We start from the raw sequence: 23,227 nt of genomic DNA, 5'->3' as shown, positions 1-23,227 counted from the left end.
AATTTCAAATTCAGTTTACAATCTATCCATGGATACCTAGTGCCTGAACTAATCTCCTGTGTGGTACCTTTTCAAAGGCCTTACTAAAGTCCAGGTAGACAACATCCACATCCTTACCTTCATCTACTATATTGGTAACTTCCTCAAAAAAACTAAGGTTATGTTAAACATGACCTAACATGCACACAAAGCCATGCTGACTATCTTTAAACAGCCTTTGGCTGTCCAAATACTTGTACACCCAATCTCTCAGAATACCCTCCAATAATTTACCTACTACTGATGGTCAGGCACACCAGCCTGTGATTTCCTGGACTACTTTTGGAGCTTTTTTTTTAAAAAAACAATGGAACACATGAGCTACTCTCCAATCCTCCGGCACTTCACCTGTGGACAAGGATGTTATAAATATTTCTGCAATTTCTAGGTAACTTTAACATTAAAACACCACATCCGTGTTGGACTAGAATGTTAGCTTACACATTTAAATTTATGTTCTTGCTTTGATTAAAAAAAATCTGAGAAAATCATAAGCTATTAAGCTTGTGCAGTCCAACTTCTGTTTGAAAAATAATGCAACCACTTAACCTGTTTGATATAGCCAAGTGACACCAAGGATTTCATACAGAACTTCTTCCTGACAAGTTTAAGTTCAGAAGTTAGACCCAATTTAATTTAGACATACAGCACAGTTTCAGGCTCTTCTGGCCCATGAGCCCACACCACCTAAATTCACCCATGTGACCTACATACACCGCACAAGTTTGGAATGTGGGAAGAAACCAGAGGTAACCAGTGCAGTAACAGGGAGAACATAAACTCCCTACAGACAGTGTCTGATTTGAATCTGGGTTACCGGTGCTGTAATAGTGCTGTTCTAACCACTACACACACTGTGCCACCCTATTTTAAACTTTACAGAGAAGCCATCAAAATAGAAACTAAGGGACAAGCAAACATCATAAAATGGTACACTAAAAGGTGCAGTTCTGAAGTCAAGGTTTGGAACATTACTGAGCCTTAGGGAAATTAGAGCACTTTTCAAATTGTCCCCTCATTTCAGGGGACCATAATATATTTGGGACATAGTATTTATAAGTATTTGTGTTTGGTACTTTGTTGCATAGCCCTTGAAATCAATGACTGCTTGAAGTCTGTGATTCCATAGGCATACCAGGTGCTGAGCATCTTCTCTGGTGATGCTCTGAAAGGCCGCTGCTGCAGCCATCTTCAGCTCCTGCTTATTTCAGGGGCTTTTCCCCTTAAGTTTTCTCTTCAGTATATGGAAGGCATGCTCGATTGGATTTAGATTAGGTGACTTGGCCATTCAAGAATTTTCTAGTTTTTAGCTTTAAAAAAAAACTTATTGCTTTGGCCACATAGGATTATTGTCATTGTGTAGGATGAAGCACTATGCAATGAGTTTGGAGGCATTTGCTCGAACTAGAGCACATGTTTCTATACCTCAGATTTAATTTTGCTACTGTCATCTGTAGTTACATCATCGATGAAGATAGTCAGTGCCTGTGGCAGCCATACATGAATAGGCCATAAAACCCGCACCGTTTCACAAACAAGGTGGTATGTATGATTTAGATCAGAGCTTTTCCCCACCCCCGACACTCACATTCCACCTCAAGCAATCCCTATGCCATAAGTGTTCTGTGATCAGTAAGGGATTGCTTAAGGTGTTATGTGGGTAGAAAGAAAAAGGTGTTATGTGGGTAGAAAGAAAAAGTTTGAAAACCACGGTTTTAATTGTACTTAATTGACTCGTTATGTGCACAGTTTCATAACTCCAAAGGAAATGGGCCAATGACAATTTTTCTCAAGCAAAATATTTCAGTAACAATTGGATCAAGAGCAGTGATTCTCAACCTTCCCTTCCCATTCACATACCACCTTAAGCAATCCCTTACTGATCACAGAACACTTATGGCATAAGGATTACTTAAAAGTGGAATGTGCGTTTAGAGGGGATAGTTTGAAAACAATTACTTTAGATCTTGGGCAACTCCTTTATGCCTCCACACTTTGCTTTTGCCATCATTCTGATACAGGTTAATCTTGGTCTCCTGTCCACAAGACCTCTTCCCAGTGTTCTGCAGGCTCTTTCAAATATTTCTTGGCAAACTGTCATCTGGTCATCCTGTTTCAGTGATTAGCGGAACATTCTTCTGTCATCAGCAGTGGAGGGTCTTCCTTGGAATACTAGCCCCTTTGTGATTTCTGAGCTCACCAGTACGCTCTTCTTAATGATATTCCAAACAGTTGATTTTGGTAATCATAAGGTTTGGGCGATGTCTTATTGTTTTGTTCTTGTTTTTCAGCCTCAATTGTTACTTTGACTTTTATTGGCACAACTCTGATCTTTGTGTTCAAAAATGGCAACTACAGACTCTAAAGGTGATCAAAACCTTAGAAGCAAACAGAGCTCTCTTACCTGAACCAATGAAGCATGTAAAACATACCTGAGTAATCACAGACACCTGTGAGCCAAATGTCCCAAACATTATGATGCCCTGAAATGAGGGGACTATATATAACAAGTGCTGTAATTTTGACATGGTTAAACCAAAATGTACACAAATAACTACTTTAATTGCATGTGAATTGTTTGATTACAAATTTAAAACTGTGCAGCACAGGGAAAAAAGTCTTTGTCCCAAACATTATGGAGGGCATCCAAGAGGGCCTAAGAGCTAAACTACCCCCCCCCAAAAAAAACTTAAAGCTCAATTTACAATGGTTAATAGCAGAATTTTTAAAAATACAGATGATTAAAAGTTGATGAATGTTTCTGTTTAATATTACATGAACTCAATTAAAACATAAGCTTTTCAATGCCTACAAACTGAGTTTGAAAATAACAGTTCTGAACTCGATATCTAACAAAATGTTTTTGGCACATTCAGCTCTGTTAACATTTTAAATGGAACTTCAGTTTTTGAATTCTAACCTGCAACAAAGATCAAGATGTTAAATTATTTTTGTTCACCAGGCTGGTGATAAGTGTCAACTCCCCAAAGTTTTTCTGCTCCATTGTAATTTTGGATGAATACAAACCAACCTAGTGCCAATTTTAACCAGAAACATTTCAATCAATGATTGGAATGCATGAGGCCAGCTACAGCTTAGGATGAGACTTACTCCAATTCCTTTCCCTTCTTTGCTCAACAAGACACCCAAGGCTGCATAGCTGAGATCACAAGATTACATTAAGGACTAGTGATGCAACTACATTCTTACCAGTAATCTTACAATTTGCTGGATCAGTAAAATAACTCACATTTTGCTTGCCGTTGATATAGCTGGTATAAAAGAAGATGTCAAGTACAAAAGCAGTTACTGTGGCTTGCTTTATTTCAGGGTTCAAAGCTTGCCTACAATGTTGGCACATAGGAATTCTTTTCCACAATATTTGGAAGAATTTTTTCTGTGAAATTAATTTTGAAAATGTTAACTCACTGCCTTGTGAGCATGAATAAAAGCTGACATAACTATTAGATCGAAATAACCTTGGCAAAAGAGGGTGGAGGAGGGAGGATATCACAATTTTTGCAGAGTGCCTTTGAGACTAAAGTTAAGGCGGATCAGAGGAAGGCACATTGTGCATGGAAGCATTTGATGCAAACAAGTGCCCAAAATAGTATTATCTTAAACTATTACCAAGAATACACCCATCAGTCTAGAAGAAATTCACACAAAAAATGAATCAAATCTAAAAGGATGAAGATGATTCTATATCACATTAGCATTATTGGATTCTTCTGCCCTCCATTTTGCGCAAGTAGGACAAAACAAATGAAAACATCAACATTTGCTATTCATGTACAATACCTAGATAAAGTAGAAACCTAAACCACATTCTATCCAACCTGAAAACTACCACCTCCACAGTACTCAAACCTTACTAATGTTCATAACCTTACTTACTAAAAATGCATACAAATGTGCCATTATATTTAAGCTATTAATATCTGAAAATAATTACAATTTGTTTCCCATTCAAAATATTAATTGACCCAAATCCTAGTAATGGAGAATAATACACAGATTTAAAAAGCTGCAACATGACCATAGCTTTTATACTGATGGGTTTATTCTTGACATGAATGCTAGTCGTTATTCTGTGGCATAGAGGCACAGAATCTTTTCCACTTGCAAAATGCTGAACTAACAAAGATGAACATTTTTAGTTTCAATGAGGATTTTTTTTAAATTCAGTACCAGTATTTAATCATTAAAAAAATATTTCAAAACTGGTTAAAAATGACATTGCTTAACTAACCTGCAGTTAATTCATCTAATTATTTGACACTGATTCTCTTTGGGCTGATTTCAAAAACAAGTGGCAGTACTTAGAATCAAATAGAAGGAATTTGGCCTTTTGTACCCATTCTACCTCAACTACTGGTGATCCTCCCACCCAACATACCAGTACACAGCATAAACTTCCATCAACTTCAATCCAATCTAATAGGCTTAAGCTTTCAACTCTTCCACAAAAACTTATTTCCATAAATGCTTACGATATGCTAGCTCTTTTAAAATGAATTGCATATTGCCTTTAAAATATGTTAAGCATTTGTGCACTAGACCACTCTTTGGCTTGGCTTCGCGGACGAAGATTTATGGAGGGGGTAAAAAGTCCACGTCAGCTGCAGGCTCGTTTGTGGCTGACAAGTCCGATGCGGGACAGGCAGACACGATTGCAGTGGTTGCAGGGGAAAATTGGTTGGTTGGGGTTGGGTGTTGGGTTTTTCCTCCTTTGCCTTTTGTCAGTGAGGTGGGCTCTGCGGTCTTCTTCAAAGGAGGTTGCTGCCCGCCAAACTGTGAGGCGCCAAGATGCACGGTTTGAGGCGTTATCAGCCCACTGGCGGTGGTCAATGTGGCAGGCACCAAGAGATTTCTTTAGGCAGTCCTTGTACCTTTTCTTTGGTGCACCTCTGTCATGGTGGCCAGTGGAGAGCTCGCCATATAACACGATCTTGGGAAGGCGATGGTCCTCCATTCTGGAGACGTGACCCATCCAGCGCAGCTGGATCTTCAGCAGCGTGGACTCGATGCTGTCGACCTCTGCCATCTCGAGTACTTCGACGTTAGGGATGTAAGCGCTCCAATGGATGTTGAGGATGGAGCGGAGACAACGCTGGTGGAAGCGTTCTAGGAGCCGTAGGTGGTGCCGGTAGAGGACCCATGATTCGGAGCCGAACAGGAGTGTGGGTATGACAACGGCTCTGTATACGCTTATCTTTGTGAGGTTTTTCAGACTAGAACCACTACTACACAGAAAACAGTCAGCTCAACAGATGGTAGATCTAAAATATGTTTCTGAATCTATTAATGTTGCCTGATCTGAAGAGAATATTTCTAGCATTTTATAGTACTTATGAATTAATCGTGACTTCCTACCTAACCAAGAGCAAGATCAAAATGGCCAATGTTTTGCAATTCTGCATCACTTCCTCCTTTTCAAAATTAATGTTCCAAGAAACAGAGCGCTTTTCCACGAGAAATTAATTCTCCACATTCTTCATGGAACTGCCTCCTCTAATATCTAGTTAGCAATTTCTGCTATCTCAGAGTTTCATAGAAATCACAAGGATTTACAACTCCCACTATAGGCCAAACAGTCCAAATACACTATCATTTTCTATGTGTACTTTACATAATCGCTACCTATCACTTTCACAACCTATCTTTTTCACGTTCATTTATCCTTAAGTTCCACGTTCTCACTCATTTTAATAAAATAATTCCTTATTGGAGTTACTGGACAAATTACAGTTTTATTTTGGTTTTGGACTCTCCGACTAATGACATTATCCCATTATAACTCTTTGTATCTTTAAAGATATTAACCAGTTCACACCTGCCTTCCACCATCTACATCAATAAGCACCAGTGCAATCAGTCTTTTCTGTTAGTTTAATCCTATCAATTCAGTTGGCATCTGTATTTTTTTTTTGTAATTCCTTCAGTATTTTTGTATTCATTTTGTTATGTGGAAGCTAGAACCATTGACAGCTAGCCAAGTGTAGACTAAAGGATCACTGGCTAGCTCAGTGTGCATGTCAACACTTTCTGTACTTCCATATGAAATACAGAACACATTGCAGCTCAGATTCTGGCACATCTGACCTTTTGTTCTACTCCGATACTGGTTACTGAGTTCTGGGTCAGATCTTTCATGTCTTGAACTGAGGGACATATAAACTTCAAACATGGCTTCCACATAGTCGAAACCAGTGATAATTGGTATCTCACTTTCATTTAAATGGGGTGGATGACTAGGCAAGTTTAGCAATTTTTCTCTTCCACTTCTTTATGTTTGTGCATATTTGTATTTTTAAATTATAAACAACTTTTATATACCTTTCTTCGTCTTTATTTATTTATTTAAACAAAATAAAACAAGCGACACATAAGAGACTGCAGATGCTGGATTCTGAAGCCAAGCACAACCTGCTGGAGGAACTCAGCAGGTTGTGCATCATCAGCGAAGAGAAAAAGAATTGTCTATGTTTTGGGCCTAAAACCTTCAAGTTCCTCCAGCTCCTTTTCCAATGGCATCTGTCCAAAGAATTAACTGGGAATTTAATGGGACAGGGTCCAGCAGAAAGTATATTAAAAAAAATTTAATTATCCACCACCAAAAAAAACTACCCAAAGGTAGTAACGCCCTAAAAAAACTGGGTGTGGTAAACCCCAGTAGTGGCAGATAACAATCAAAGATTTCAGTGCTATCCACCCCCACCCAGCCAGAAATACATCATTCACATCAATATAATCCAGTACGGTAAATATATTCAACCCAATGACTCCATTCCCAATGATTGTTCCAGATCTTCAATGACAATAAGACTTTGTGTGAAAACTTCTTTCTTTTCATTTTTTCCATTCTGCCCATTTCCGTTTGCCCTCTTTTTAGGCAACGGTGGCAAAACTCTTCCATGTCCTCATAAATCTGGTCATGAATTAGCAAAAATTAATGCCTCATAATCATTCTCAAAAAATTGAGAATTGCCATGAAAGACTTTTAACACAGCAGGATATCGAAAAGCAAATTTATAACCCTTCTGCCACAGTACTTCTTTAGCCGAATTAAATTCCCTTCGTCGCCTAATAATTTCTTGACTCAAATCTGCATAAAAAAACCTCTTATTTTGAATTATCATTGGAGATTGACTTTGTCGAGCCGTCTGTACCGCCAACCGTAATATCATTTCTCTGTCTTGATAGTTCAGGCACCGAACTAAGACCGCTCGTGGTGGTTGTCCCGGTAATGGTTTCTTTCGTAACGCTCTATGTGCCCTCTCCAATACTAAACCTTCTGAAAAAAAATCTTTGCCCAACACCCCGGGAATCCAATTCTTGAAAAATTTTATTGGATCAGACCCTTCAATGTCTTCTGGAAGACCCACAATTTTCACATTGTTTCTCCGACTTTGATTTTCCAATGAATCAATTTTTTTCAGTTAAGTCTTTCTTTTGGATTCCCCAATCCACAAACGAATCTTCCACTTTCTCTATTTTTTCCTTGTTACATTCAACTTGAATTTTACAGTCAGAAAAAGCTGTTTCAATTTTTTTTTTAATTTTCTTGCACTGTATCCACTGATTGAATACATTTACTGACATCCCTCTTAACTGTAGATATATCTTCAGACATATTAGATACATATTCAGACATATTAGATATTTTAGTTGTCACATCCAGAAATCCTTGAGTCATTTGTTTAAACATATTGTCCATTTGATAGGCAATCCCTTCCAAGACTGTGCAAAACAGGTTCCATTCCAGATTCCAGTTCCACATTTTGAGGCCTACCTTCTCTAGACTCCACCTCCAATTGTTCCCGTGAACTGCTAGTTAAAGACAAGTCTTCCTCTTCTTCCAGCATTGTCGGGCCCTTCCCGGAGCGGCTGCGGGTCTGCACACCCGACAGCCCCACAGCCCACACACGGTCCAGTAGCTCACGGACCTTTGAAGCACCGCGCATGCCCGGCAAGGCCAGCGACTGCAGAGGCGGCTTCCGACGCCATTCTGTGCGTCCCCGGCCCACCCGACGGCAGCCCGGGCTCAAGGGCTCTTCTCTCAGCCGGGTCACCCACATGTCCAACATCGCGAACGCGCGGATCGACTCCGGCTGAGCTTGTCATCATGCCTGCGCCATCTAGTGGAGACAAGGTCGGCACCAGTGTAATACTCAGCCTGGCAGGAGTTCTCTGTACCTTGGAGGTTCCAAATGACAATTCCGTGGCTTCAGTTGAACAGGTAGGCCTCAATTCTTCAGCACTTTTAAAAGGTAATTTCTTCTGTAATTGAACTTTTGTTTTTTTTTAACGTTAGTCGCCATTATAACCCACTAATGTTCCCAAAAATAAAAATACAACTTTTAATCACTTAAACTTTAAAGATGGGTGCTTAAAAAACTGGCTGAGGAAGGGTGGGATCGCACGTCTGCCCTCTACGCCATCTTGCCACACCCCCCGAGCACAATTAACCCAAAGGGAATTTCAGTCTTTTGACCTACAATTCCATAATTTATTGCACCAGCATCTCTTCCATCAAGCACTTGATCGGAGGTCAAACCACAGGACCCTCTAAAAGTGGCAGGGAGGATCAATGGAGACTCCCCCCAATCAATGTGATCCACCGGGAACGTTGTCTGAAGAAAGCATACAAAATTCAATGAGGGGCCCCTACATCCTGGGAAAGAGATACAGGAGTATCAGAGCCACCACCACCAGGCTGAGAAATAGCTCTTCCCACAGGCACTGAAAGGCCAAAGGAACCATCCAAGACTCTCATATTTATGAAACTATTTGTATACGTGAACATTTGCCTTGGATATGTATTGTTTGTCTGTAATTTCTGGTTCTGCGTCTGCATGTTTTACACCAAGGACAGGAGAATATGGTTTTGTCGGGTTGTACTTGTGCAATCAGATGATAATAAACTATACTTGACTTGTCCCAATTCTCAAGCTCACATAGGCTACAAGCATGAAAGTCTCCAGACACCATGGTTGAAGTAAAAAAGACAATGTTTTTATGCCACAACTTAACTTAAAGAGAAAGTGATTAGCTAATCCAGTTAGTTTCCACCCATTGCTCATTCCCAACTTAACCAAACATATGGTTTCATCAAGCACTGACAATTCAAAATTTTATATTCCCAATGGAGCCTTTTTCAGGACCTTTTCAGCTGAAACATTCTTGATCACAAGTACAACTCAAGAAAATATAAATTATTATCCCTGCTGACATTTTTTGTAAATGATCTTAAATTCATCTACTTTGATTACAAAACCAGCATCAGATATATATGCACCATTCATCCAAAACTTTTGTTGGAAAATGTTATTTCTCATTACTTCCTGAGGTGGTCCTTTATTCGAGGGATTCAAATTCATTTATGCCCACTACATTAAAGCTGAAAGTGATGGGAGGATGCAAGTTTTGCTTTTAATTTCACAAGGCTTAACTTCATTGACACTTGCATTAAAGTACCTTCTTATCCTTGGAATATCTATACATGGCAACTATTATATTCTTCCCACCCATTTCCTCCCACCCCCCCCCCCACCCCCCACCCTGATCAATGCATTCTGCTGCTCCAAAATTGCTTGTCTACTGCTCTTGGCCATGTTGTGTTCAACAGTATGGTACTCATGACCAAAAACATTCTTCCAGTGAGAAGCCAGCTCCCAATACATCAACAAGGCCCAGCACAACAACATTCAATGTTGGCTCCACTTTGATGATTAACTGCACTAAGAAAGCAGCGCTAATAACTTGTAAGGTCCTGTCTCTGGGCTCATCAGCCAATGAAGCTGCCACTACAATTGAATGTTAGTGAATCTCTCTGACATTCACAACTATTCAAAACCACTTTGTATGTTTAAAAAATAAGTGTGGCATAATTATTAGGAAAAGACAAGCAATAGCAAATTTTGGAATCTTGAGATTACAAAGTTGGAAAAGATTAACAGGCTAGTCAGCATCCATGGAAAGAAATGATCAGTCAACATTCCAGGTCAGGATCCTTCACTCTGACTCAGTAAAGGGATAGCCTCAATAAAGGATCCTGACCCAAGGATGCTGCCTAACCCATCGTCCCACCAGCTTCTCTTTTTCTTTTAATTGAAAGGCTAAAGAAAACATTCACAGAAAACAACTTTATTAGCATTCAGAAGGCCCTTCACCCCAACCACTCAATACCCTGTAACAAAAGAATTTCAACCAAATGCCCCCTTAATAGTTATCCCCAAATATCCCACCAGCCTATATGTAATATACAATAGTGTAGCAGCTACTACAGTAGAGCTACTGAAGTAATACAAAAAAATACACACCAGACTAGTCAACTGAAGACTGATTTATTCAGGGGTTTACAGGTTTACGGGCTCCATGGGACAAGGTGGGACATCACTATGAGATTACTGCCAATCATGGGACCAGCAGGCTTAAATTTAGCCTTATAAGTGTCCTGCGCCTTCCGGTGGGAGACTCAATAACTCAACGAGCCGTTCCTCGGCACTCAGTATCTCTCGCGTAGTCCATTAGGTGAGTATGTAGCGTCCGTATTATGGTTCTGCACGCCCGCAGAACCGCACCGGCGACAGTTCGCGTTGCCGCGCTGTGTGCCCACTCGGCCCGCTACATGGCCACTGCAATAGCCAATTAACCTAACAACCAGCACATGTTTGACATGCGAGATCATTAGGAGGAAAGGCTCACGGTTACAGAAGGAATGTACAAACTCGACAATGATAGCTGAAGGTGAAAACGGAGGTTGCTGGAGCTGAGACAGCTGTACCATCTGCAGCACCACCTTGCCTCTCAAAAAAGCCAATTTCCTGTTCATTTCAGTAACTAGAACCATAGAATACTACAGCACAGAAAAGACCACTCAGCTCTTGTAGTCCACGCCGAAACTTAACTTCCACTAGTCACATCGACCTGCACCCATTCCATAACCCTCCAGATCTCTTCCATGTACTATCCAATATATTGTTAAAGCTTAAGAGTGAGCCTGCATTTACCACATCAGATGATAGCTCATTCCACACTCCAACCACTCTCTGAATGAAAAGGTTCCCCCAATGATCCCCCTTTTCACCCTAAAGCCATGACCTCTTGTATTTATTTTTCCTAATACAAGTGGAAAGAGCCTACTCACATTTACTGTCTATATCCCTCATAATGTTGTAAGCATCTATCAAATCTCCCCTCATTTTCTAGGCTCCAAGGAATAAAGTCTTAACCTGTTTAATCTTTCCCTGTAACTCAACTCCTGAAGACCAAGCAGCATCCTAGCGAATCTTCTCTGCACTATTTCAATCTTACTGATATCCTTCCTATAGTTACGGGACCAGGTCTGCATATATTCCAAATTTGGCCTCACCGATGTCTTGTACAACCTTACCATAATATTCCAACTCCTATACTCAATACTTTGATTTATGAAGGCCAAGATACCAATAGCTTTCTTTACAACTCTGTCAACATGTGACACTACTTTCAGGAAATTATCTATCTGTATTCCCAGATCCCTTTGTTCTTCAACACTCCTCAGTGCCCTCCCATTTACTATGCATGTCCTACCTGTTAATTTACTATGTATGTCCTTCTAAAATGCAATACCTCACGATTGTCTGCATTAAATTCCATCTGTCATATTCTGGCCCATTTTTCCATTTGGTCCAAATCCCTCTGCAAGCTTTGAAAGCCTTAGTGAAATCAGCAAACTTGCTGATCCAATTTACCTCATTATCATCCAGATCATTGATAGAGATGACAAACAACAACGGTCCCAGCACTGATCCCTGAGACACACACCAGTCTGAGGAGGAAGCGTCCAGTCTGAGGAGGAAGCGTCCAGTCTGAGGAGGAAGCGTCCAGTCTGAGGAGGAAGCGTCCAGTCTGAGGAGGAAGCGTCCAGTCTGAGGAGGAAGCGTCCAGTCTGAGGAGGAAGCGTCCAGTCTGAGGAGGAAGCGTCCAGTCTGAGGAGGAAGCGTCCAGTCTGAGGAGGAAGCGTCCAGTCTGAGGAGGAAGCGTCCAGTCTGAGGAGGAAGCGTCCAGTCTGAGGAGGAAGCGTCCAGTCTGAGGAGGAAGCGTCCAGTCTGAGGAGGAAGCGTCCAGTCTGAGGAGGAAGCGTCCAGTCTGAGGAGGAAGCGTCCAGTCTGAGGAGGAAGCGTCCAGTCTGAGGAGGAAGCGTCCAGTCTGAGGAGGAAGCGTCCAGTCTGAGGAGGAAGCGTCCAGTCTGAGGAGGAAGCGTCCAGTCTGAGGAGGAAGCGTCCAGTCTGAGGAGGAAGCGTCCAGTCTGAGGAGGAAGCGTCCAGTCTGAGGAGGAAGCGTCCAGTCTGAGGAGGAAGCGTCCACTGCCATTCCTACTTCTCCCATGCAACCAATTTCAAATCCAATTTACCAATTCTCCATGGATACCTAGTATCTGAACTTTCTGAACTAACCTCTCATGTGGGGCCTTGTCAAAGGCCCTACCAAAGTCCATGTAGACAACATCCCCAGCCTTTCTTTCATCTACTTTCTTGGTAACATCCTCAAAAAACTCCAAGATTCATTAAAAGCACTACTTACCTCACACAAAGTCATAACTAGTGTTGTAGTTATGCAATGACTAACCTGGTCCCATATCAATAGGAACATTTCCCAGTTGGAGTACTTTGCAATAGAGACGACAATATTTGCTAACACTGGATCTGTGTGGAACTTCCAGGTAAATATACTGTCGTGTGTTATTTTGTCAAAGAACAAAATTATTGTAGCACAAAATAAGATCATTTTGGTGATAGCTCTTTGATAGAACACTCAAACACTAGTTTTTCTCCCCACAAATCCATTCATCTCTGCTTTAAATGTGCATTGACTTTTCTGTTAAGGATACAATGCACTCTGCCTCAACAACTTCTATGCCAAAGTGTTCTCTGCTTCAACAACTTTCAACACAGAAATTTCTCATATCATTCGGTCCTACTACCTTTTTATTGCAAATTCTACAACTGGAGAAAATAATCTTTCTCAATTCAATCTATCAATGTCATCATAGCTAAAATATCTCATTGAAATAGGAACAGTTATTATGCTCTCAGCCCATCAATCTGCATCACCATGGAACCTGTTTTTGAACTCTGTTTACCATACTTGGTTTCACAACAGTAGTCAACCCTGCCCCCACCACTCCATGGTTAATAGAAGATTAGAAAGATCGAGATGGTGTAAAAATTATCACATTTGTAGACTCGCAGTCCAAAAACCTGGATAAATGATCTAAGATACAAATTCAAATCACACCATTGAAGAAATACTGTAGTAAATATGTCTGGAATTTAGAACAATGGAACTTCTGGGACCATAAAGATAAAATGCTAGAATTAATCAACAAGTGACACACCATGTCTAAAACTACAAAACGTGGAATCACTAAATTATTGTTAAAATTATGTGGCCCAATTATGTCCTTCAGGGAAGGAAATTTTCTATCTTTAAGGAAATTGAATGTCAAGTGAATTAAGACTTGTAGCAACAGTGTTAATAATTAACAGCCCCAAGATATTAGGGCAATAAATGCTGGCCTTTCAAGCAAAGCCCACATCCCGAGAACATTGTTTGGTAAATCACTGAAGTATCTGAAAATAATTATATAGTAAAACGTCTCGTATCCAGCACCTATGGAGATTGGTAGATGTCAGATAAGTGTATTTTCCAGTTGCTTGAGACTTAATCTTAAAATGAGCAACTAATACACATGCATTTAAGAATAAACAGTTTAAAAGACAAAAATATTATACTGTACTGAGACTGAACACACTTCACTTGCATGTATATAAACCTTAAAGCATTTTGCTTTATTTTCAATCACATTCTTTGAAAACATTTTATCATCACTGCATCTGCAGGTTTTTCTCCCTATTGCAGGTTATTCCAACTTTCCATTTAAAATAATGAAAAAACATTTCCAATATTTAGGAATTACAATTACGAAAAGTTATAAAAACTTATTGAAGGAGAATATCTGGGTATTACTCAATAAGATTAAACCATTATTATCGGGTTGGTCACTTTTATCTATTATAATCGTAAGACATGTTAATTTGATTAAAATGAATATTTTACATAAATTTTTGTATCTTTTTCAAGCATTACCCATTTTTATTTCCAAATCCTTTTTCAGTTCGCTGTATTTAGCTATTTCTACTTATACATGGAGAGGAGGAGGGGGGAAAATACATCCTCAAAAGATCACATTAAGTGGAGGATTATGATTTTAGATTTTATTATTCGACTATTAACATGCGTAAGTCAGTGAATTTGCTCCTCTTGGGTAGAAATGGAATTGCAATTTTAGGATTTTTTTTTTTTTTTTTTTAAATCATTTTATTTTTCCAAATCAACACCTAATCCGTTAAGGACAATAGGATGAGAATTGGGCTCAATTTAGGAAAATCTTCGGAATTAATGGTTTTTCACTGGCTTTGTTGGACACAGGTTTCAAGGAACGGCATAGGAAAGGTAGTAAAGTTTTAATGATCTCTTTATTTGAGATAATTTTGCCTTTTTTGAACAATTATCAGTAAAATTTAATCTTTCCAAAAGACATTTTTTTTTAAATATTTACAAATTAGACATTTTGTTCAGTCGAAGATTTTGGATTTTCCAGGAATTTCCAACACTGATATTCTTGATGTTTTTTTAAATTTATAATTTTATTTTCTTGGTGGATTAACATCATGTATTTATAATTTATTGGATTTAAATTCAGTTCCCATGGCTGGGATCAAAAGTCATTGGGAATGAGATTTGAATTTAACATTTTCAGATGAAGATTGGTTCTCTACTCTCAGCTCGATTAATGATTCCTCATTTTGTGCAAGACACTGCTTATCACAATTTAAGGTGGTACACAGAATTCCTATGTCCAAACTTCAATTATCTTGCTTTTAGGCAGACATTGATCCATTATGTGAGTAATATAAAATTTTTCAAGCTTCTCTGATTCATGTGCTTTGGGAATGCCCAAATTGAGAGATTCTGGAAAGACATTTTCCAACTTTATCAATGATTCTTAAAATTAATTTGGAAACTTGCCTGCAAATTGCTTTGTTTGATTTTCCTTGTGATTCAGATAAACTTATATCGGCGTCTCAGAAAAAAGTTTTTGCTTTTACAATGTTGATAGCCAGATGAGCTATTTTATTAAACCCCTACTCATACACAGTGGTTACATGGTGTAATGACATATTTAAGTTTAGAGAAAAATTAGGTATAATATTAAAGATAGAAAGTGTTAATTTATGAAATTATGGGGCCCATTCTTAGTTTTTATAATTGGAAGAATTAACAATTATTGCACATTCCAGTCGTTCATTGTCTGTTCTCCGGGGGTCGCCAGTAGTTCCACATTATTGATTTATTTTTATTAATTTATAAAGTAACCTTGATTAGAGGGAGGGGTTAGATTAGATTTAGTTTTTAGGTTTTTTACCCCTTTATTTTATAAAAGCTATTTCAACAAATGGGTTTAATATGGTTGCATGAATGATTATTTCAATTTCATGTTTGAGGTACAGGTACACAATCCTTTACCGGAACCCTTGGGGGTCAGTGTGTTCCGAATTTCAGATTTTTCCAGATTTCGGAAAGCCAGATTTAAGGCCACCCGAATTGCGCTGCCAGATCCACCTCCATCCCCATCCCCTTCCAGTCACGCTGCTAGTCACCCCCCCCTCACCCGCCCGAGCCGCGCTGCCGGTCTCCCCGCCTCGCCCATTCGAGTTGCGCTGCCGGTCTCCCCCCCACCATCCGCCTGAGTCGCACTGCCGGTCTCTCGCCCTCGTCCGCCTAACTCACACTGCCAATCTCTCCCCTTCGCTTGACCGATTCGCGTGCCATCTCTCTCCCCACTTGCCGGATTTTAGATGTCCGGATAAAGGATTGTGTACCTGTATAATATGCAATTATTGATATAGTTTTATCTACTTTTCTCCATTGGTTTTTTTGTGTGCGTTCTTTCTTGGATACAAATGAATTATTATGTAATTGTCAATTCTGATTTATGCTTATATGTTAAACTCAATAAAAATATTTTAAAAAGAAAAAGCATTTTACTTTATGTTCATTCTTTGAAAACATTTAACCATCATTGCATCTGCAGGTTCCTCCTCCTATATGGGGCCGCCTGTAAGACGAACAATAACATTATAGATAATTAATCTGCCAGTGGCCAAAGTTTACAGATAAAGCCTCTGAATGGGTGGATCTTACTAAGCAGGGATAAGAGGACACTTTAAGGAGCCCAGCTGTAAGCAGTCGGAAGAATTCCATGTCTCGGTGTCATCAAGGAGAGTGGTCTCTCGGGCAGGAGCGAGACCTTGGGCTCCTTGGCAGGAGCAGGAACCTCATTGGGGAGGTGACTGTGATAGGCATTGGCGGTTGTGAGAGGGAGCGTGTGTAAGTCAAGGCTAGGTCTGTGTCGGGCTCCAACATCAAGAACTAGGATGAGAAGCCAGAACTGCCCCTGCCGGAACAAAGCCTCGAGGAGATAGGAGCCTGTCAACTTGCCAGTGAGTGTTCCACCAGCTCGGGAAGCCTCCTTGGGGATCAGCGGCAGTGGTGAGGTCATGTCGGAGATTGGCAGCAGCAGTTGGGTGGTCTCAATTATCAGTGATGGCGTTGGGAACGTGTCAGAGATCGGCAGCGGCCAGCATTTTTTCGGTGAGAATTAAACATTATTTTAATGCTTAAAAAGCTTCACCTTGTTGTTTGTTGTTGTTGTTTATACATTGATACAAGTGATTTGCTGTTAATACTGGGCAGTTTTTTTTAAATGACCAGTTATCCAAAAATTTCAATCATCCAAAATAAGTGCGGTCCTGACCATTTTGGATAATCAGAATTGTACTGTATTATTTTATTCTTATTTTCTTTTTTTTTTATTTATTTTCCTCAGTTTTCTTTTGCCAGTTGCTTAAATTCAAAATATCCCAATAAACAGTCTCAGTTTTACAATGTTAATGCAGTGTGCTGATAAATGAAAGGTTATCCACTCATAGAATACAAGGGCAGAATATTATTTAAATTGCATTCTTTGGCTTGGCTTCGCGGACGAAGATTTATGGAGGGGGTAAAAAGTCCACGTCAGCTGCAGGCTCGTTTGTGGCTGACAAGTCCGATGCGGGACAGGCAGACACGATTGCAGCGGTTGCAGGGGAAAATTGGTTGGTTGGGGTTGGGTGTTGGGTTTTTCCTCCTTTGCCTTTTGTCAGTGAGGTGGGCTCTGCGGTCTTCTTCAAAGGAGGTTGCGGCCCGCCAAACTGTGAGGCGCCAAGATGCACGGTTTGAGGCGTTATCAGCCCACTGGCGGTGGTCAATGTGGCAGGCACCAAGAGATTTCTTTAGGCAGTCCTTGTACCTTTTCTTTGGTGCACCTCTGTCACGGTGGCCAGTGGAGAGCTCGCCATATAACACGATCTTGGGAAGGCGATGGTCCTCCATTCTGGAGACGTGACCCATCCAGCACATATAACTATAGTCAATGTGAAACTTACAACCTGGGGGAAGAAGGGGTACTTTTACTAAATATTGATCTCATATTCCTTTCTGCTGAAATGTCTGAATAGGAGTTGGTGAGGGAAGTGACCTGGATTGAAGAGTTTGTACAACTTGAAATTCACACTAAATGTGAACCATCTTTTTTGTTTTCTTTTGATTAGACATTCCTCTATCAAAATTTTCTTCTTTGGCTTGGCTTCGCGGATGAAGATTTATGGAGGGGGTAAAAGTCCACGTCAGCTGCAGGCTCGTTTGTGGCTGACAAGTCCGATGCGGGACAGGCAGACACGGTTGCAGCGGTTGCAGGGGCATTAGATAACATGGTAACATACAAAGAGACCCAGATGTCCTTGAACACCAGTCATTGAAAGCAAAACAAGAAGGTTTAGCAAGCAGTTAAGAAGGCAAATGGTACATTGGTCTCTGGGAAGAGATTCAAAGTACAAGAGCAATAAGTCTTGCTACAACTTTTATGGGCTTTTGTGAAAGCACGTGTCCAGTTTTGGTCTCCTTACCAAAAAGTTGCAGTTGGTATGGAGGCAATAAAATGAAGGTTCTTCAAACTGATTCCTGTCATGGCAAAAGTTGTACGAATTAGACTTTTTAAAAAATTCTGGCAGGGGGCAACAGGAAAAGAGTTTACCCCTGCTGAATGGGTCAAGAAACAAGGATTATTGTCTTATCCATTTTTCCTGAGAATTTTGTGACTTGGGTTGGGGGGGGGGGGGTGAGAGAAGACAACTGCTACTCAAAAGATGGTAAATAATGGCATTCTCTACTATAAAAGTCTATGGAAGTGAATGGTAGACAAATGAAGTTTGCAGAGTGCAGTAATATGGTATTGAGTTGGAGATCCACCATGAGATACTGAATTGCAGAGCAGGCTTGAAGATCCTGCTTCTGTTCCTATTTTTCTATTTCTATGATCTATATTTATGTATGGTGAAATCTTGACCTCCCACTCTAGAACTACATCCCTGTCATTATGTTCTCATTTGGAATTTGAATACAGCCATTCCCCAACATGCGTCCAAGTTTTGTTCCAACCAACAGGTCGGATCTCAAATTGGACTATGTCAGACATAATGTTAGCATGGCATGTACTTCCTATGCTATCAGTCCCCACACTGTCCCGTGCTCTCCTGACAGCCCGCTACCAGTCCCCACAGTGATCCCACTGCCCCGCGCTCTGACAGCCCACTGTACCTGTACAGCTTTCTTTTATCCTGAGAATGGAGAGAAATGCTGTGATGTACACAATGTCAGGATATCGTCTGACACCCCATTAGCACTGATGGACATACGGCCAAGAGTAATTTTTATATTTACACATACTTTTTAAAAAAATTTTAATTTATAGAGTTTGGTTTCGGTCATGTGCAAGTCGCATAGGTCATAAGTAGGGGATAGGGTATAAATATTTAAATACAAAGAGACAGGAAAGCAAGATTGGCATTTAATTCCTCTAAGAGCAAGCACTTTACTCATGAGCGATTAGATTTTTTTTTGCATGCAATATCATAATATCCAAGTATTTTATGAAGGAATTGCAATGGATGGTGTAAATGAATGAAGTAATCCCTGATTAACCTGACTCTAAATTTGAGATTGTCCCATCTTGTTCTGAATTCATTCCCATATGAAATAAATTTTCTTGAGTCACTATTAAATAATTTGAGAGCATTCAAATACAGCAATCCCTTAACCTTCAATGCCCGAGAGTATGAAGCATTTCCTCAACATTCCACATTAGCACCAAAATCATTTTGGTGTACTCTAGAAAGTAATTCAAAACTGAAGCTTTCAGAAGTGCAGTACTCACAGCCGTATCCAGCTACTCAGATTTGTACCCAAATCAAAGTATCATATGACAGCAGTATAATTTCTATCCTAATTTTAATCCACATACCTTTATTTTTTTGCTGTACAAAATGATATAATCCCAAGACCAAGTTTGCTTTCAGAATTTGTACACTACTTTCCATATCGTTCTGGTGAATAAAACTTTGTTGTCTCTGATATGATGATATTCAAAATTACATATACTAATCCAAGTGTGGTCTTAACCAAAAATTAATGAGGAAATTGTTATGGTACCCAGTGCCCTAATTTTAAATCAAACCTAGAATGATGGTGTCCTTTTTTTAAAATAGCTTTACCTTTATCAATTTTCAATCAATACCATGCATTCATCCACATTATTCTCTATTTTTCGTGGGGGATGTGCCAATTCCTCCATATTCTATTAGACATTTAACCCGATCTGCAGCTGTTCTTAATTAGCCCATGATTCACTGAACACGTGTTAAGTTTAGATCATATCACCACCTCTACAAGGTCATTTATGGTTTTTTTTTCTCTAATTATCTGAAAATCAGTTTAGTGGACCCTCAAACAGTTTATGGTGGACAATGATATACAAGATTAAAAAAGTACCACTAATCTTGTGAGCGATTGGTAATTTCACCAAGATTTCCACTAAGGATCAGGGATGCAGAAAGTGGCAGACTTTTAGCAAGTTGTTCATGGTGTTAAGTACAGAAAGAGGTGGCTATAAGCACAGCAAGTCCCCTCTGGTCACAGTGGAAACTGGCAACAGCAGCTGAGTTTGCAAATCACAATTGTTTTTGATCCACAACATGTTTTTTTTTAAAAAAAGATGTAGATGAGTAGTGGCAGGGCCTTCATGAGGGAGGTGAACAAATAGCCTCCTCTATGACTGAGAGCAAGCCTCTAGAATGCTAACCGCTCCCTGGTGCCAGGATCAAAGGGGTCTCTGATTAGGTCCAGAAAATTCTGAAGGGGGGGAAGCAAGAACAGAACAAGGTATAATATACATTAACACCAACAGCATAGGTACAATGAGAAGAGTTACACAGGTTAAAAAACAGGACCTATCAAGTTCTAAACTCAGTATTGCTCCATGTGCCACATACTAGTGAGGATAAACAAGGAATTCAAGTCTAAATAGCAAGTTCAGGAAGGAGGGCTTCAGGTTCAGTAAAATCCCCATTATTCAGAATTCAAGCAACCAGCAATCTCAAGCAACTGGCAAATCACTTATCCGGCATCAATCAATCCCCATAAGTGCCGGATACTGGGGGTTTCATTGTACTTGGATCACCGAGATCACTTCTGGGGTGGATGTGACTAGTCCAAGGACAAGTTGGATCTAAACTGGATGATTATCTTTGCAAGGAGCTTTGCTTCTGCTACTTGGGAAGGTTTGAACTAATTTGGCAGTGGGTTGGGGAATCAAAACAGCAGTGTAGCAGGTGGGCAAAAAAAATGTAGAGAATAAATCAAGCAAGTCCAATGAGTAGAGCAGAGGCAGATTAGTGAGCAAGGGAGGGCTGGCAGGCTCAACTGCATTTATTTTAATGCAAGCTTTAATTTTAGACAAAGCTTCATCTTGATTCGTAGCCAAAAATAAGTTGCAATGAGGATTTTGGTCAAGATATTAACCAATCTTTCTCTTTCAGATTCAAAAAGTCATATTTTTTTACTGAACTTTTATATTTTATGTCATTGAGCTCTTTGATCACTTGTATTTTAACAATGGACTTAACTCTCTATCAACAATGCCATATGCTATCCTACATGAAGATTAATCCAATTTCTTGTATTTTTAACCATTTCTATTAAGGTAGTGGTTAGCCCCTTTCACACTTGCATCTCACTAAATTGGCCATTCAGTGTCCTGGGATAGGAATGGGGGTTTGGTTTTTCATACTTGACCACTCCTAACTGGGGCACTAAATGCTTTCACATTTGCAAGAAGCCATCCCCAGGGTTAGGACTGTTCTACCTTCTACCGGTGACATCATGAGGCATTGAGTGAAGGTGGACCCTTCACCTGATCAATCCTGATTAATGTATTATGATCTTCCATTGGAACAAAATTAATCATGCCTAATTAGAACATAATTAAGCTTTATGTACAGCACAGTATGAGCGGTTCACCCCCTGTTGTTGTGCCAACCTATATAAACCTTTATAAGAGACCATGGGAAAGTGCTACCAATAGTGGACAATTTTTAAACAAGGTAGGAAAGTTTAGCGCTACAGCGCGCAACTTATATAACGTACGAAAGTTGGTAGCACTATCATGTATAATTTATAAATACCATGGGAAAAAGCGATAGCAAAACTGCCCTCCCAGAATTCCATGCAGCAGAGAAAGGGCTATATGCACGGAACATTCATGAAGGGATTTCTCTGCCCGCACAGAATTCTGGGAAGTCTGGTCCATTGTTTATCCCCACAGTCTTTATAAATTGTGCACTATAGCGCTACCAATTTTCCCATGCTGTTTAAAACTTGTCCACTATTGCTTTTATCCCCCTCTCCACATCACCGTGGCTTTCCCACAGCAAAGTTTATACCTTCATTTTAATCTTTTCTTCCTTCATGTTCCTGGACTCACACAAAAATCTGGGTCATTTCAATCCCACAATTGAAATACCCATTTCACACTTGTCTGATTGCAAGGTCGGCAATCTGCAGATGCCAGGGATTGTACTAGGGGTCGAAGCCGTCAATCCCCAGTGTGAGATGACATCATCTGATGCTGGCAATGAACTGATTTATTCTCTACATTTTTTTGCCCACCTGCTCCACTGCTGCTTTGATTCCCCAACCCACTGCCTTCACACTAGCCACTTTAAAGGCCGATTGGTGATTAATTCCTGGGATCACTTGCAAGTGTGAAAGGGGGTGTTCTCTACCATTTTCACTCCACTCACATCCTAAGCCATAGGTCCTCTTAAGGGATCACTTAAGGTGCTATGTGAGGGGAAAAAAAATATTGAGAACTACTGAATTAAGGGATCAATAAATGACCTGGTCACAATGCTTCAAAAATCACCATGGTTTCTCTAGTTTATGAAAAAAATTCAATTAAACTTCTTTCTGGAGGATTGGGGTGAACAAGTTATTTAATTTGGTATCCAATACATGGTTCTAATGAATTATCTGATTTTAAAACAATCAGTATCAACTCTCAGTAAGATTTACTACCTTTTTCCAAGAGAAGCATCCTGCATGTCATAATCACTGATTAAAATCAGCCTGGAATAAAATCATTTGTATCCGTCACCCACATAAGAGTTGTTAATAAAAAAATTCTCAAAGAGATTATACAGGTTACACTGAAATTATCGAAACTTAGTTGAAGAACTTCCAAAACCACCTGTAATGTATCTATATTTTATTTCACAGAATCGGTTTCCCAACCCTCCATCAGATTATTCCACAAACTTAGCATCCATTCTACTTTTTTTTTGTTTCCCCATCCCAAATTTTAATTTGTTTTGTCTCATTTCTTTATTTTCAATATTTTTATAGCCTGTTTATAGCGTTCTATGGTTCTATAAGGTTACTAAATCTTCAAATATTAATCTCAAAGTCAGATACAAAGACACCACTGAAACAGACTCTTCAGTCCAACTTGCCCACACCGATCAAGATGTTTTGCTGAGCTACCTCCATTTGGCCCATATCAGTCTAAAAATTTCTCATGCATTAATCTGTCCAAATATCATTGAAGCATTATAATTGTGCCCACGACCCTCCGTGTGAAAATCTTTCCCCTCTCACGAAACATCCGCCCTCTAGTTTCAGACTCCCTTACGCTGGGAAAAAGGCC

At 39.8% G+C, this 23,227-nt stretch overlaps 1 protein-coding gene across 3 annotated transcripts in view; it reads right to left on the bottom strand.

Annotated features, from left to right (window-relative positions):
- The window catches only part of phip (pleckstrin homology domain interacting protein), a 258,235-nt gene that overhangs the window by 220,820 nt on the left and 14,188 nt on the right, over nt 1-23,227 (bottom strand). The window contains exon 1 of one of the 3 annotated variants that reach the window (XM_069887425.1): nt 3,290-3,393. The exons of the other annotated variants lie outside the window; for them this stretch is intronic. The gene's annotated coding sequence lies outside the window, so the exon portion shown is untranslated. Of the gene's footprint in view, nt 1-3,289; nt 3,394-23,227 lie in introns of those variants that run through there. 3 annotated transcript variants of the gene reach the window in all.

The sequence above is a fragment of the Narcine bancroftii genome, chromosome 6, assembly GCF_036971445.1.
Source record: "Narcine bancroftii isolate sNarBan1 chromosome 6, sNarBan1.hap1, whole genome shotgun sequence".
NCBI lineage: Eukaryota > Metazoa > Chordata > Chondrichthyes > Torpediniformes > Narcinidae > Narcine > Narcine bancroftii.
This window is presented reverse-complemented; position numbering and strand designations above follow the sequence as displayed.